The sequence below is a fragment of the Triticum urartu genome, chromosome 1A (assembly GCF_056163025.1).
Source record: "Triticum urartu cultivar PI428250 chromosome 1A, HENAU_Tu73, whole genome shotgun sequence".
In the NCBI taxonomy this organism is placed as follows: domain Eukaryota; kingdom Viridiplantae; phylum Streptophyta; class Magnoliopsida; order Poales; family Poaceae; genus Triticum; species Triticum urartu.
The window spans coordinates 154,355,586-154,372,193 of record NC_141873.1 but is presented as its reverse complement, the minus strand read 5'-3'; the positions used below and the strand labels follow the sequence as shown (position 1 = coordinate 154,372,193).

The 16,608-nt window shown below is 44.7% G+C and overlaps 1 long non-coding RNA gene across 1 annotated transcript; it reads right to left on the bottom strand.

Annotated features, from left to right (window-relative positions):
- Window positions 1-10,493: 10,493 nt before the first annotated feature.
- Window positions 10,494-10,905, bottom strand: LOC147990434 (uncharacterized). The gene is made up of 3 exons (XR_015608348.1): window positions 10,814-10,905; window positions 10,659-10,721; window positions 10,494-10,568 (listed from the first exon to the last, which is right to left on the bottom strand). It is a non-coding gene; the product is annotated as an uncharacterized LOC147990434 (long non-coding RNA).
- Between the last annotated feature and the right edge of the window lie 5,703 nt (window positions 10,906-16,608).

The window sequence follows — 16,608 nt, the reverse complement described above, 5'->3', positions numbered from 1 at the left end:
GTTCAGCCAGTGACGGGCTGGTCCCTTGAGTTTTAGGGGGAGGTATTTGATGGCATGAAAATCATCACCGCGGGCCATGTGAATATGGAGAATAAAGTCTTCAATCCATACCGCGGGATCTGTGGTTACATCATATGATTCGATATTCACGGGTTTGAACCCTTCTAGGAATTCATGTTCCATTACTTCATCAGTGAAGCAGAGGGGGTGTGAGGCGCCTCTATATCGGGCCAGATCGTGACATAGTTTGGATGGAGTCCGTCTATGGTTTTCGGCCCGGACGTGATTGTGCTTGCCGTGTTCGGCTTGATAGCCGTCATTGTATGTTGGGGCACGCCCCCTCGATCCGTAGATCGATATGGTCAGGCCTGCTTTATTCTTCAGGTCCTGCCACATGTCATATGTGTATCCCCGAGCTATTTTATCTCTGCCTTTACGGCGAGGCAGGACGGGCTGGTGTTCGGCTTGAGTTGCCATTTTGTCCCGGCCACATGGCGGTCGATCATCCGCATTATGTGCTGATGGTACGGGATCAAGTGCCTCGTAATCGAATTGAGGTAGTAGTTTACGCTTCGGGTAACTTTTGGTTGGGTGCTCAAGGACGTATTCCTCGAGATCGTTGAGTAGATCTTGATCAGCTTGAAGCTGCTGCTACTTCTTTTTCAGGCTCCTTGTAGTGGCTATTAGTCGTTGCTTAAAGCGCTCCTGCTCGAGAGGTTCCTCAGGCACGATAAAGTCTTCGTCACCGAGGCTCACCTCATCCTCGGAGGGTGGAAGGTAATTACTGTACTCCAAGTCTTCATTTGTAGCTTGTTCATCAGGGCTAACTTGCCCATCCTCCTGATTGTCTTGTTCAGAATTTTGCTCGACGGGGTTTTCTTGGTCTTCGGCATCATCCGGAGTGTTGTTGTCTCTCGTGCCGGTATTGCTGTCTTTGCTGCGGCGTGATTTAGAGCGGCGGCGTCGGCGCTTTTGTTGTATCTCGGGAGGTTTATCCCCTACCGGATTTTTCTCATTATCACTGTCACCCTCCTTGGGTGTATCCACCATGTACACGTCATACGAAGAGGTGGCTGTCCAGCGTCCGCTAAACGGCGGGTTTTCGGCTTGCTCCTCTTCGGCATCATTGTCCATACCATCGATGTCTTCGGAGCCATAATCGAGCATGTCAGTTAAGTCCTCTACTGTGGCGATGAGGTGGGTGGGACATAAAATTCCCCGCTCTCAGCCCCTAGTCCGGGCTGGGCATAGTTCGGACGTTGATCCTCTGTAATCACGAGGGATCGCATCAAGTCCAGAGCCTCGCTTAAAGGCGAGGTTTGTTGAGGGAGAAAAGAATCCGTGGAGTATGGCAGGAAGGGAATTCCTCAGCCGAGCTCACACGACGCTGACTCCGAGATTTTGGAGCCAGTATCCGGGGAAGGGTCCGTCTTTGTGATGGTTGCTGGTGACACTGCTTCCTCCGACTCTCCCGTGCTGGGCCTAGTGGCCACAGATAGTCCGGCGGGTTTAGAAATCCCGTCTTCTGTACTGGCGAGGCGCTCCAGATCTAAGGCCAGAGCGGAGGTTGGGGTCGTGAATCCTTGGAAGATCAAGTCTCCTCGGATGTTAGGGACATAATCCAGGTTTCCAAAACTAATCTGGTGACCTAGGGCGTAGCTGTCGATCTGCTCCAGATGGCCAAGCGAGTTGGCCCGTAGTGCGATTCCGCCGAATATGAAGATCTGGCCGGGGAGAAAAACCTCCCCTAGGACAGCATCGCTGCGGATGATGGATGGAGCCATCGAACCTTCTGGCGGCGACACAGTGGAACTCTCAATGAAAGCACCAATGTCGGTGTCAAAACTGGTGAATCTCGGGTACGGGGTCCTGAACTGTGCGTCTGGTAACAGGAGACATGGGACACGAAGTTTTACCCAGGTTCGGGCCCTCCCGACGGAGGTAATACCCTATGTCCTGCTTGATTGATATTGATGAGTATGAGGATTACAAGAGTTGATCTACCACGAGATCGTAATGGCTAAAACCCTAGAAGTCTAGCCTGTCAGATTATGATTGCCTCTATGGACTAAACCCTCCGGTTTATATAGACACTAGAGGGGACTAGGGTTGTACAAAGTTGGTTACAGAGAAAGGAATCTTCATATCCAAACGCCAGGCTTGCCATCCACACCAAGGTGAGTCCCATCCGGACACAAGAGAGAATCTTCTGTCTTGTATCTTCACGGCCCATCAGTCCGGCCCATGTCCAACAGGTCGGACGCCCGAGGAGCCCTTAATCCAGGATTCCCTCACCCGTGCCCACATTCTAATGAGAGTAACTCTCCAACTCATACATTGTTTAATGTCCCTTCATTTTTATCAAAGGATGAATGCTATGATAATTTCTATGATCCCATTGATTCGTTTGAATTATCCCTTTTTGATGAACTTGCTATAGTTCCTTATGTGGAGAATGAAATTGTTACTATTGCACCAAAACATGATAGTCCTATTATCTTTTTGAATTCTCCAAACTACACTATATCGGAGAAGTTTACACTTATTAAGGATTATATTGATGGGTTGCATTCTACCATTACATATGATGATTTTGATGAATATAATATGCATGTGCTTGCTACTCGTACTTGCAATTATTATGAGAGAGGAACTACATCTTCACCTCTCTATGTTTTCAACACGATAAAATTGCAAGAAACTGCTTATGCTATGTATTGGCCTTTACTTGATGTGCATGAATTGTTCTTTTATGACATGCCGATGCATAGGAAGAGAGTTAGACTTCGTCATTGCATGATATAGCTTCGGGATGCTTGATACATCTCCAAAGTATCTATAATTTTTTATTGTTCCATGCTATTATATTATCTGTTTTGGATGTTTTATATACATTATTATGCTATTTTATATGATTTTTGGGACTAACCTATTAACCTAGAGCCCAGTGCCAGTTCTTGTTTTTTCCTTGTTTTAGAGTTCCACAAAAAAGGAATACCAAATGGAGTCCAAATAGAATAAAACTTTTTCAGTGATTGTTCTTGGACCAGGAGACACCCAGGAGACTCCGAGTACAAGTCAGAAGAACCACGAGGCGGCCACAAGGGTGGAGGGCGCGCCCCAGGGGGTAGGGCACACCCCTAGACCTTATGGGCCCCTCGGTGACCCCCTGCCCTAGATCTTCCTCCTATATATTCTCAAATACCCCAAAAACTTCCAGGGGAGGCACAAAACCACTTTTCCACCGCTGCAACCTTCTGTACCCGTGAGATCCCATCTAGGGGCCTTTTCTGGCATCCTGCCGGAGGGGGATTCGATCACGGAGGGCTTCTACATCAACACTACTGGCTCCCCGATGAAGCGTGAGTAGTTTACCACAGACCTACAGGTCCATAGCTAGTATCTAGATGGCTTTCTCTCTCTCTTTGATTCTCAATACAAATTTCTCCTTGATGTTCTCAGAGATCTATTCGATGTAATACTCTTTTGCGGTGTGTTTGCCGAGATCCGATGAATTATGGATTTATGACCAGCTTATCTATGAATATTATTTGAATCTCCTCTGAATTTATATGCATGATTTGATATCTTTGTAATTCTCTTCGAATTATCGGTTTGGTTTGGCCAACTAGATTGGTTTTTCTTGCAATGGGAGAAGTGCTTAGCTTTGGGTTCAATCTTGTTGTGTCCTTTCCCAGAGACAGTAGGGGCAGCAAGCCACGTATTATATTGTTTCCATCGAGGATAAAAATATGGGGTTTTCATCATATTGCTTGAGTTAATTCCTCTACATCATGTCATCTTGCTTAAGGTGTTACTCCGTTATTTATGAACTTAATACTCTAGATCCATGTTGGATAGCGGTCGATGTGTGGAGTAATACTAGTAGATGCAGAATAGTTTTGGTCTACTGGACACAGACGTGATGCCTATATTCATGATCATTGCCTTAGATATCGTCATAACTTTGCAATTTTCTATCAATTTCTCGGCGGTAATTTGTTCACCCACCGTAATAATTTCTATCTTGAGAGAAGCCTCGAGTGAAACCTATGGCCATCGGGTCTATTTTCCATCATATACGTTTTTGATCTACATTTTTTGTTTCCGATTTACTTTCTTTGCAATCTTTTACTTTCCGTTCCATAAACCAAAAATACCAAAAACATTACTTTACCGTTTATCCATCTCTATCAGATCTCACGTTGCAAATAAGCGTTAAGGGATTGACAACCCCTTTATCGCGTTGGGTGCAAGTTGGTGTTTGTTTGTGCATGTATTTGGTGGCTTGCGCGTTGTCTCCTACTGGATTGATACCTTGGTTCTCAAAACTGAGGGAAATACTTACTCTACTTTGCTGCATCACCCTTTCCTCTTGAAGGGAAAAACCAACACATATGTGCTTGTGCTAAAACCCGAATTAGTTTAGTTGAGGGAAGATCTTTAGATGAGCATGCTCATTTTGTGCATCATCGTTTGTCTGAAAAAGGGAAGCTCTTATGGAATCAAATAAATTGTTTGCTATGCTATGCTTGGAATCTTTGTGAAATTTATGATTTTACTTGTTTCTCTAAGAACCCTAAAAAACACCTTCCGTACCTATGTGAGTTTAATGATAATGAAATCTTATCTTCTTATGAAAAGGGCGTCTATAGTTACTATGATATCGATCAAATTGAAGAATTTGTTGCTTTTAAGGATTCTTATGAAGTTGCTTCTTTGATTCAAAAGTATGATATTACTCTCTAAAAATCTGAAAATTTTGACATACTTAAATATTGCTATGAAAACTATGCTCATAATGCCTATGTCAAAGAATTTATTGAGAGAATGACCGTTGCTTTGGAAGAAAATAATGATATGCATGAATCTATAGATAGTTATGATTCCAATGATTTGATTGAAATATCCGTTGATGAACATGATGTTTGCTACTCTTGTGGCCATGATGCCAATATTTATGGAGATCAATTTGCTATAGTTCCTTATGTTAAACACGAGACTATTGCTATTGCCCCCATACTTGATAGTTCCTTGAATCAAAAGCATGATTGCAATGATTTTACTATAAATTCTATCAATGTCAATTGTGTTAAGGATATGCAAAACCCCAAGCTTGGGGATGCTAGTTTTGCTATGTCTACTACTTATTGCAATGATCATGATTAGGGTGATAATGCTTCTTATGATCTTGAAAATTTATTTAAGCCCCATGATGAATATGAGATTGATAATAGTGTTTGCAATAATATTGAAAGTTGGTTTGGAAGAGTGTCAACTTTAGGTACCACATATTTAGAGAATGTTCAATCTTATGAAATTTTTGATAAAAGTGGGTTTGGAGAGGTCATGACTTTAGCTAATGTTAATCCCACTATTTTGGAAGAGTGTCAACTTCGCATGCATGTGGATCATGTTGAGAATATGTTATGTGATAGCTATATTGTTGAATTTGCTTATGATCCTACATGTAATTATTATGAGAGAGGAAAATATGGTTGTAGAAATTTTTGTGATATTAAATTACCTCTCTTCATGTTGAAATTGCTCTCGTTTCTTTCTTCTTCCTTGCATATGCTAGTTTTTGCTTGCCTTGATAATTTGTTTTCTTATAAAATGCCCATGCATAGTAAGTATATTATACTTAGATGTATTTGTCCCATGTTTTTTGATGCTCTCTTTGTGCTTTAATTCTTGTCTTTCATGTGAGCATCATCGAAATTATCAATGCCTAGCTAAAAGGCTTTAAAGAAAAGGGCTTCTTGGGAGACTATAACATCCCAAAATTCTAAATTTTGGAATGTTATAATAAATAGATAGATTTGATTGATTGTTTGATTGATTGACTGAAAGTGAGTGAATTCGAAACTTTCTGAAAGTTAAATGAGAGGGAATAAAAGGACTTTCCCAAACTTTCATATTTTGCTTTCTGATCTCCGTGAATTCAAATTCTTTTCACCACAAAACCCTAGAGAGAAGATGACATGACTTCTTCCATTTATTTAAATGACATGGGGTGTTGAAAATATTTGAATTTCATTTGAGAATATTTCCAATTCTGAAACTTTATGCAACTCAATGATTTTCACGAGCGAAGATAAAATGACTTCTTCAAACTATATGAAATATGAGTTGGGAGTTTCAAAGAATTAAATTCAAAGTTCTTTTGAATTTATTTTTCAATTTGGAGTTATTTGAGTTTTATTCAAATTATTTTTCTCCAAAATAAAATACATGGAAATTAGGGTAACATGATTCCCTACAATAGAAAATTGGAGAAAAATTTATTTGAAATCATTTTGGTATTTTTAAAATGATTTTAGTTGGATTTTATTAGACCAGTAGCACTCTTTGAACTATTAGAATTGGTGTGTATTTTATTTAATGCTAGGAAAATGTTCACCGTGTAGAAAATCTTTTTCTGAAAATTTTGATATATTATATGCCTACATAATATTTTTAGTTATTTTGTTTTTATTATTTTAGATCTCTGAAAAAAAGAAGTTTATTAAAAAAAGAGCTTCCCTCCGCCGAACTGGGCCGGCCCAGCTCCTGCCAGGCCACCGCCCCGCCCAGCGCGCCCATCCCCGAGCTCCCGCCGGAATCCGTCGCCGGCACGACAGCGCCGCCGCCGTGGTCGCCATGGACACCGCCACCGCCTCCCTTGCCCCTCCTCCACGCCACCTCCTCCCCTCCCTATATATCCGGCCCCGGGCCCCGTTTCCCCACTCTGCCGCGCCGCGCCGCCCCTCCCGCCGCATCTCGCCGCCGCAGCCGCCCCTCGCCTGCGCCTCGCTCTCCACCCCGCCCGCGCCCCAGCGCACCTTGCGCCGCCGCCGCCGCTAGCCCCGCTACCCCACGCTGCCTTCCCGCGCCGCCTTCCCACGCCGCACAGCCACCGCCCCACCCCGCCGTCGCCGCGATCTTGCCGGAGATTGCTGGGAACTGCCGTCGCCGGTTTTCGCCGTAAACCGCCGTCGGTTTATTTAGATCGAACCGGTAAGAACCGCCCGGTCCGGTTTTTTTTAGTTTTTGTTTTAGTAGTCGGTTTTTCTTTTAAAACCCCATTTAGTATATTTAGAGGACGCTCGCTGGTTTAGCCTCTGGAATGAACGAGTTCATAGTTTAGGGTTCAGGAGTGAACGTTCGCTATTTAGCCTTTTCTTTTATTTCAGTTTTCGGCCAGGGACCTATCTGTGATGATTTTATTTACAGAGTAGTCCCTGTTCTTCAAACAAGCACAACTTTTTACCTGTTAGTCCAAATTCAACGAAGCCAACGCCCACGTCTTTGTTATGATCTCCTCTATCCAGTAATCCAACTCAAACATGTTTTTGAAAATTTTAAAATTTGAATTAGATCAGATTTGAATTCAAACTTCGTTTGATCATAACTTGAGTTTCGTAGCTCCGTTTGAGTTGATTCTTTTTGCAAATCGAAGCTCTTGACCTAAACATTCTAATAAGGCCAAATTCACATAATTTTGGTGCTGTTAGAAATTGTTTTATGTTGCAAGAGTTATTTGCTTGGTTTCGATGTTTTCCGAATTGTTTTCTTCGTTCTTCCCGATCTTTTGAGTGATTGCTTACGTGTGGTTACTATTGCTTGCTTACGATAGATTGACCGGAGTGTGACGAGTAGAAATATCAAGAGTTATGAGTGCGAATCATCTTCACCAACATTGCAGGCAAGTTGACACCTTGATCTGTTGGAAATATGCCCTAGAGGCAATAATAAATTGATTATTATTATATTTCCTTGTTCATGATAATCGTTTATTATCCATGCTATAATTGTATTGATAGGAAACTCAGATACATGTGTGGATACATAGACAACACCATGTCCCTAGTAAGCCTCTAGTTGACTAGCTCGTTGATCAATAGATGGTTACGGTTTCCTGACCATGGACATTGGATGTCGTTGATAACGGGATCACATCATTAGGAGAATGATGTGATGGACAAGACCCAATCCTAAGCCTAGCACAAAGATCATGTAGTTCGTATGCTAAAGCTTTTCTAATGTCAAGTATCATTTCCTTAGACCATGAGATTGTGCAACTCCCGGATACCGTAGGAGTGCTTTGGGTGTGCCAAACATCACAACGTAACTGGGTGGCTATAAAGGTACACTACGGGTATCTCTGAAAGTGTCTGTTGGGTTGGCACGAATCGAGACTGGGATTTGTCACTCCGTGTAAGCGAGAGGTATCTCTGGGCCCACTCGGTAGGACATCATCATAATGTGCACAATGTGATCAAGGATTTGATCACGGGATGATGTGTTACGGAACGAGTAAAGAGACTTGCCGGTAACGAGATTGAACAAGGTATCGGGATACCGACGATCGAATCTCGGGCAAGTATTGTACCACTAGACAAAGGGAATTGTATACGGGATTGATTAAGTCCTTGACATCGTGGTTCATCCGATGAGATCATCGTGGAACATGTGGGAGCCAACATGGGTATCCAGATCCCGCTGTTGGTTATTGACCGGAGAACGTCTCGGTCATGTCTGCATGCTTCCCGAACCCGTAGGGTCTACACACTTAAGGTTCGATGACGCTAGGGTTATAAAGGAAGTTTGTATGTGGTTACCGAATGTTGTTCGGAGTCCCGGATGAGATCCAGGACGTCACAAGGAGTTCCGGAATGGTCCGGAGGTAAAGATTTATATATGGGAAGTCCTGTTTTGGTCACCCGAAGAGTTTCGGGATTTATCGGTAACGTACCGGGACCACCGGGAGGGTCCCGGGGGTCCACCAAGTGGGGCCACCAACCCCGGAGGCATGCGTGGGCTAATAGTGGTGAGGGACCAGCCCCTTAGTGGGCTACGGTAAACAGCTACTTTGCCGTATGCTTCCTGGAGGCTGACGGCAAAGGCCCTTTTGCCGTCTGCGGCGGACGGCAAAGAGAGCGGACGGCAATAATTGCGCTGTCAGTCCGTTAAGTGGCTAACGGCAGGCCTTTGCCGTCCGCCGCTGACGGCAAAATTTCTAGTGTCTTTGCCGTCTGCCGTATGATGTCATCTACACATCACTACATGGCAGGTTCTTTGCCGTCTGCCACTGATGGCAAAGTCTTTGTCGGCTGCCACTATAGGCAAACTGACCAAATGGGTCAGCTCCCAGGAAGCACAGCTGGATGCCACGTGTCTTCTTTGCCGTCCGCGGCAGACGGCAAAGAGCCCGTTGCCGTCGGTGGTAGACGGCAAAGAGCCTGCCATGTTGGCTCTTTTATCTGTTTTTTATTAAATCCAAGAATTTTCATCACAAATATATATGACATATATAGATATATTTCAAAAGGCCATTACAGAGCAAACATATAAGATATCCAACACATAACTTCATCATCCAACCATATATATTACATGCATAGTTCCATCATACATAACAAGTTCAACATAGAGGCATCCAACCATATATATTACAATAGTTTCATCCAACGATACATGCATAGTTTAACGATACAAAAGAAACAGAGAAAGGGATAAGGAGCACTCCATCTATGCAAGCTTTCGTCAAGTGAATGAAATCTGCAAAATGAAAAATAAGAAAGTTAGAACAAGAAGAGTAGAACAAGAAGAGTAGAACAAGAAGAAGACTAGAACAAGAAGAGTATGTCATTTATGAGCTAACTTACGTGAAATGGATCATATATGAGCTAACTAAGTTGAAATGGGTCGTTTATGATCTAGCTAAGGTGAAATGGATCATTTATGAGCTAACTTAGTTGGAATGGGTCGTTTATGAGCTAACTAAGGTCAAATGGATCGTTTTTGAGGTAACTAAGGTGAAATGGATCGTTTTTAGCTAACTTAGGTGAAATGGATCATTTATGAGCTAACTTAGTTGAAATGGATCGTTTTTGAGCTAACTTAGGTGAAATGGATCATTCATGAGCTAATTTAGTTGAAATGGATCTTTTTGAGCTAACTTAGGTGAAATGGATCATTTAAGAGCTAATTTAGGTGGAATGGATCGTTTTTTAGCTAACTTGGTGAAATGGATCGTTTATGAGCTAAATTAGTTGAAATGGATCGTTTATGGGATAACCTAGGTAAGATGGGTCATTTTGGAGTTAACCTAGGTGAAATGGGTCATTTTAAAGCTAACGTAGGTAAAATGGATCATTTAGGACCTAATCTAGGTAAAATGGGTCATTTTTGAGCTAACTTGGATGAACTGGATCATTTATAAGCTAACCTAGGTAAAATGGGTCATTTTAGAGCTAACTTAGGTAAAATGGATCGTCTATGAGCTAACTAAGCTAATTATGCAATTTTTGACATAAGTAAGCTAAGTACAGATCGTTTTAGAGCTAACTTAGGTAAAATGGATGGTTTTGGAGGTCAGTAAGCTTATTAAGTCATTTTGGAGGAGAAGAAGCTAAGTCTAGGTCATTATGGTAAGCATTGGAGGAAATAAAGCTAAGTCTAGGTCTTTTTGCATGTGTTAAGCAAAACACTAGATAAACTTACCAAGATCCAGGAGGTGTAGGAGCGGGGTGGCTCGTGTCGGTAGATGGAGAAGGATCGTGCGATGCTTGTCTGGAGTTACGCTGCACCAAAGATCATTTCCAATGTCTTGTTAGCATGATGACACTCAAATGTTAAGACTAGCAAGTAATTTCCATTCAAATAAAACTCACCGTGGTCCCAGGAGCAATCACTGGCATCGGCGGAGCGGTCTGACCTGTCTTCTCGCACACAGACTGCACATTTGGTTTTGACGACTCAATCATACTAGTTAGTAATGAGACAAACACTACATGAATGTTTTGGCTAATCTGCAGAAGAAACTTACCACAAGGAGCTCGTACATGGCCCTTTCCTGCATGTCATTCCGTGCCCTCTCCTCCTCCATCATCTTTGTCGTCCTCTCCTCCAACTCCCGCTGCCTCTCCGCCGCCTCCGCCAGAAGTTTCTCCGTTCTATCTCTCTCACTCTATATAGCAGCCTGCAACACCACTCACATGACCATTTGTAATCATTGATGGAAGCGCACACAATGTAATTAATGGAGAAAGATAACTGAGTACGTATCACTAACCTTGATGGCGAGTTGCACTGGCCGTTCACGAGGCCTTATCTCAGGAGCGGAGCTCGACTGGCGCGCCTTGATCTCCGGGAGAGTGCTAGGACAACGGATAAGTCCATCTCCAATGGCTATGGCGCCATGGGACCTCCCGCCACCAGATATCATCACCAGCTCTGGATCAATGGGACCCTGGCTCGGGTTAAAGTCCTCCCCTTTCCTCGCCTTCCCCTCATCTCTATATCTCAAAAGCTTGTTGTGGGAGGAGATGTTGGTGAAGTTGTTTGCATCATCGAGGTCAGACTGAGAGAAAGCCTTGACTTTCTTGAAAGAGGCAGTGTGGGCCATGGCATACAGGTCGTACACCTCTGGCACCTTATCCGCCTTATTGTAGCGTGCCTGAAAGAGAGAAACAATGAAAATTAGTAATTAAAGGGCTCAAGCTAGCATGATGAATGAATTGCATGAATCATGAAGCAAACCACATACCCAGTTGCGCCCGAACTGATATAAGTTGGAGCTGCCTTGATGGTGTGGCACACCTTCCATTTGGGCACGTTTGTCCTTGGCCTCGTTGTGGAGGGCTAGCCATTGTTTTGAGCACCACTCATCGACCAACACCTCCCAACAATCCATCCGATCCGCACACCATCTCGGAGGCGCCTAAGTTAGTAAATAGAAACTTGAGCGCTACGGCTAAGAATTACTAAATGAAGGAACTTAAGTAGAGAAGGCCTTAAGAATTACCTTCATGTACTGCTCCTTACTCAGGAACTTATCGCGGCACGCCGGCTTGTTCTTCTTGATACCACGCAAGGCGTAGTAGTCTCGAATAGCCTGCACCCGAGCCTCGTGCCGTAAGTTCTGGAGTAGGCGCTTGCAGACGTTCTCGATAACATGTGCCGCGTCCTCCTCGTATCCCTCCTCACACCTGTAGAATGTCTGCAATCAAATGAGACAATATTGATTAGTACAATTAATAACTAGCTAGTTGAAGATTTTTAAATGTGTAAAGGAGAAATTACCCAGAACTTTCTGATCATCATGTCTGCCCTCGTGTCGCACATGACACCGTCGATAATCTCATCCGGCGGGGCCGGGGCAGCCACGTAGTGCTCCCAGCTCAATCCAAGCTCTGGAAGCCGACCCTCACCAGGCAACGTGACAAACCCCAGGAAGTTTTGCCGGCAAAGAACTCCAAGGATGGAGTTGGGCCGGCGGACACTATGATGGTGGTCCCAACCCCTGCAGCATGACAAGGCCAACGCATTAGTTATTTGAAGAAACGTGAATGCAGAAGGTACAAAAATATTAAATGCACTTACGTACCTCTCCCCATCAGGGAAAATCAACCACCTCTGCTCGCGGGTCACCGGCACGGACGGGAGCCGTGTAGCACCACGCTGGTAGACGTTGCCCCCTCCTCCCCCTCCTCATCAGTCGGCTCCCCGCCATCATCAGTATGGCCACTCGGCTCCCCTCCATGCTCAGGCTGACCCGGCCAGGTACCCCATCCAGACGTGTGCTCCTCCGGGGTCTCGTGGGCCCAAGTCTCGTGGGCCGAAGGCCCGTCGACCCGAGGCTCGTGGGCCAAAGACTCGTGGACCGGAGTCCGTGCAGCCTCCTCCTCAGACGAGTCCACCCTACCAGTCACGTGCTCGGGTGAAACAGCTAGGGGTGGCGGCGAGGAAGGCGCCCTAGCAGTCACCGTACGTCCTCTCCCGTGACCACGTGCTCCAGCTCCTCTCTTCTTCTTACCTCGTCCCCTGCTGGGCACCGCGGTCGACGAAGAAGGGCCCGGCGGTGTCGCCATACTGTCCAGCAACGCTCGGCGGAGAGGTGCGTGTGGAATGGAAGACCTCACACCACGCGCCGACGAAGAAGGGGCCTCGACGCGCTCCCGACCAGCGCCCACCATCTTTCAACACCTGCCATGACAAAGAATAAACGAAACTAGTACAACATAAAAAAAGTACCGACATGAATAATAATATGTATATCACTTAAGTGTATCATCATCAAGTACAACATAAAAAAATTGAATACCTGACACTACTAATAATCTCGATCAGTATCATCAATAAATGCATAATCATCATCATCACTAAAATCAATGATGGGCTCATAGGGTTCATTGGCATCAACATGTGCAAGGCCACCTTGACGTAATCGGTCAAGCATTGACAGGTCATCCGCAGTAGTAACCTCTTCTTGTTCCGGCTCTTCTTGTTCCTCCTCTGGGGTGATGTCGGATTCATTGTCGCTGTCTACTTCAATGTTTTGGGGTGAAGTATAGCGGTTCTTGAAACTCTTTTTGGAAAGACATGTCTCTTGGAAGAATTCTCCTTCATATGTGTCTGGGTTAATGTGAGGTTCATAATCCTCTTCCTTTGGGGGAGAAAGTCTAGCACGTGGCGGCACTTCATAAACGACATCCCAACCTTTCAGATTTGGATTAGTTTGGCAGGCCCATGGTAGATAGAATACTTGGGTCGCCTGTTGAGCCATAATATAGACATCAGGAACATCTAAATGAGTGCTTTGGTTGATTTCAACTAGCCCTATATGTTCATGAGTCCTTCTTGTCTCCTTCGGCTAAAACCAATAACATTTGAAGACTACGACATTCGATGGGTTTTCACCATAGAACAGAAGTTCATAAATTGCTTCAACTCTCCCATAATACTCGGTACCTCCTTCGCCAATAGCAGATACACAACAGTTTGTAGACTTACGGTCGGCCATAGATAGCTCTTTGCCATAGGTACGAAAGCGATACCCGTTGATGTCGTACTTGTCAAATGAACGGACCTTATAGTCAAAACCATTAGCGACTTGTCTCAATTCGGCGTCCATAGACTCTGAATTAGCCTACAAGTTTAATATGAAAGGATTATTGCATTATGCACAAATTAGCGAATGAAATGAAATTGTCTAATAGAAATTACCGTTTGTTTGAACCAAGAGATGAAACCGGGATAGCCACCTCCTTGCTTTGCGAGAAGCTCATACTCTTCGACGGAATCCTTTTGGATCTCCACTCCATACGAGAATATGGCGACGTATCGACTGTATGACATATCCAGGAATAAGAGTAGTTCAAAGGAAATAGAAGTTGCGAAACAATGTACCGAGAACTTACTCGATGTACGGCCGCACTTCTATCAGGTTGTTGAAGATATACAACGAAATGGTCTGCCATTCTTCGTTATCCAAAGATACTGGATGTGAAACACTAGCTGGTGCGAGATTCGCTTTGAATAGGCTGAGGTTGGATCCACCCTTTTTAGGCTCGTCAGCATTGTACCGAGGCTTCGGATTCTGCAAATGACGATTTTTGGCTTCGTAGTGCGCTGTTACGAAGTTTGCCGCCTCCTCTGTGATGAATGCCTCAGCCATCGATGCTTCAATTCTACGTTTATTTTTACATTTTTCTCGAAGCGTCTTCTGCATCCTCTTAGTTGGGTAGTACCAACGATTTTGCACGGGCCCCCCCAATCTTGCCTCGGTCGGGAGATGCAAAATCAAATGCTGCATTGGATTAAAGAAGCCCGGTGGAAAGATCTTCTCTAACTTGCAGATCAACTCCAGCGCCAACTCTTCCATTTCTTCTAGCACGCCAGGCGATAGTTCTTTCGCACAAAGAACACGGAAGAAATAGCTGAGTTCTGCCAGTACTAGCCATTCATCCTCAGGGATGAAGCCACGCAACATCACCGGCATTACCCGCTCAATCCATATGTGCCAATCATGACTCTTGAGACCAAATATCTTCAGTTTATCAAGATTCGCTCCCCTCTTTAGATTCGCTGCATACCCATCGGGGAACATCAACTGCTGTTGCACCCACAAGAGAATTTCCCTCATAGCTGGCCTTCCAAGATTGAACCATGCCTTTGGCTTTGTCCAGTTCTGCTTTCCTTTCGGTTCTTTCATGTTTTGTAACGGCCTATCACATAGCGCCTCCAGATCGACTCTAGCCTTAGTATTATCCTTTGACTTCCCATCTATGCCGAACAATGTACCAAAAAGTGCCTCAGCGATATTCTTCTCAGTGTGCATCATGTCGATGTTGTGTGGGCAAAGGAGGTCTTTGAAGTAAGGCAGATCCCATAAGCATGTTTTGTGAGTCCACGCGTGCTTAGTATTATACCCCTTGAAGTACCCTGGACGTTGTGGATCTGGCTCGAGAGCGTTTAACTGATCCAGGATCTGTTGGCCTGTCAATGCAGGTGGTGCAGAGTTTTTGACAACTCTACCCCTGATGAAGTTCTTCTTGTCTTTCCAGAACTTATGGCGAGGATCCAGGAACTGTCTATGCATGTCGAAGCAAGAAAACTTGCGACCGGCCTGAAGCCAATGAAACTCAAGAGCTCCCTTGCATGTGGGGCACGGGAACCTTCCATGCACACACCAGCCAACGAATAGCGCATACGCCGGCAAGTCATGCGTCGAGTACATGTACCAGACACGCATTATTAAGTTCCGTTTGCTAAAGGCGTCGTATGTCTTGAACCCATTATCCCAGGCTTCTTGCAATTCGTCCTTAAGCGGCTGCATGTACACATTCATATTTTTGCCCGGATAGTTGGGTCCTGGAATTATCAATGTCAGGAAAATGTTCTTTCTTTGCATAATCTGTCCGGGGGGGGGGGAGATTGAGTGGAAAGACAAATACGGGCCAACAACTGTATTGGGCTGCCGTCATACCAAACACACTGAACCCATCCGTGCTGATGCCGACTCGAGGATGCCTCGGATCTGCCGCTTTGTCAGCATGTAATTCATCAAACTTTTTCCATGCAACACCATCCGATGTGTGTACCATCATCAGATTCCCATCTGCATCTAGTTTGGTTCTTTTGCCTGTTTTGTGCCATGTCATCTGTCTGGCCGTCTCTTCGACCATGAAAAGACGTTGAAGTCTTGGTACGATTGGCATATACCGAAGAACACTAACGGGGATTTTGGTTTGTGTCTTCTCACCCATACCTTTGTCTACCACAATATACCTGGAAGACTTGCAAATGGGACAATAGTTCAAGTCCGCATAGTCAAGCCTAAATAAGGCACATCCTTTCTCACAGGCATGTACCTTCTCATAGGGCATCTTCAGTGCACGGAGGATTTTGTCCGACTGGTACAGGTTTGCAGGCATTACATGGCCTTTGGGTAGAAAGCGTCCAAATACTGTCATAATTGCGTCATAGCATTCTCTGCCCAAGTTGAATTGAGCCTTCAGAGCCATTACTTGTGAGATGGAATCCAACTGACAAAGCTCAGTGTGCTCGTGGAGCGGACGTTTCGAAGACTCCAACATTTCATTGAAGGCCTTTGCAGATTCCTCCATCTCCTCGTCCGAATCCCGAGCATCATCATAGCCTTGCACCATGTTTTCCATCCTGGTACCATGCTCGTCGGTGCGACGACGATCCACCTCAGCTCGGTCACCTTGGGCTGACTCACCATGAAATGTCCACACCGTATAATCGGGCGTAAAACCACTCTTCTACAGGTGTTTGCCCATTTCAGCCTCTGTCTTCTTTTCCCAATTGCCGCACCGG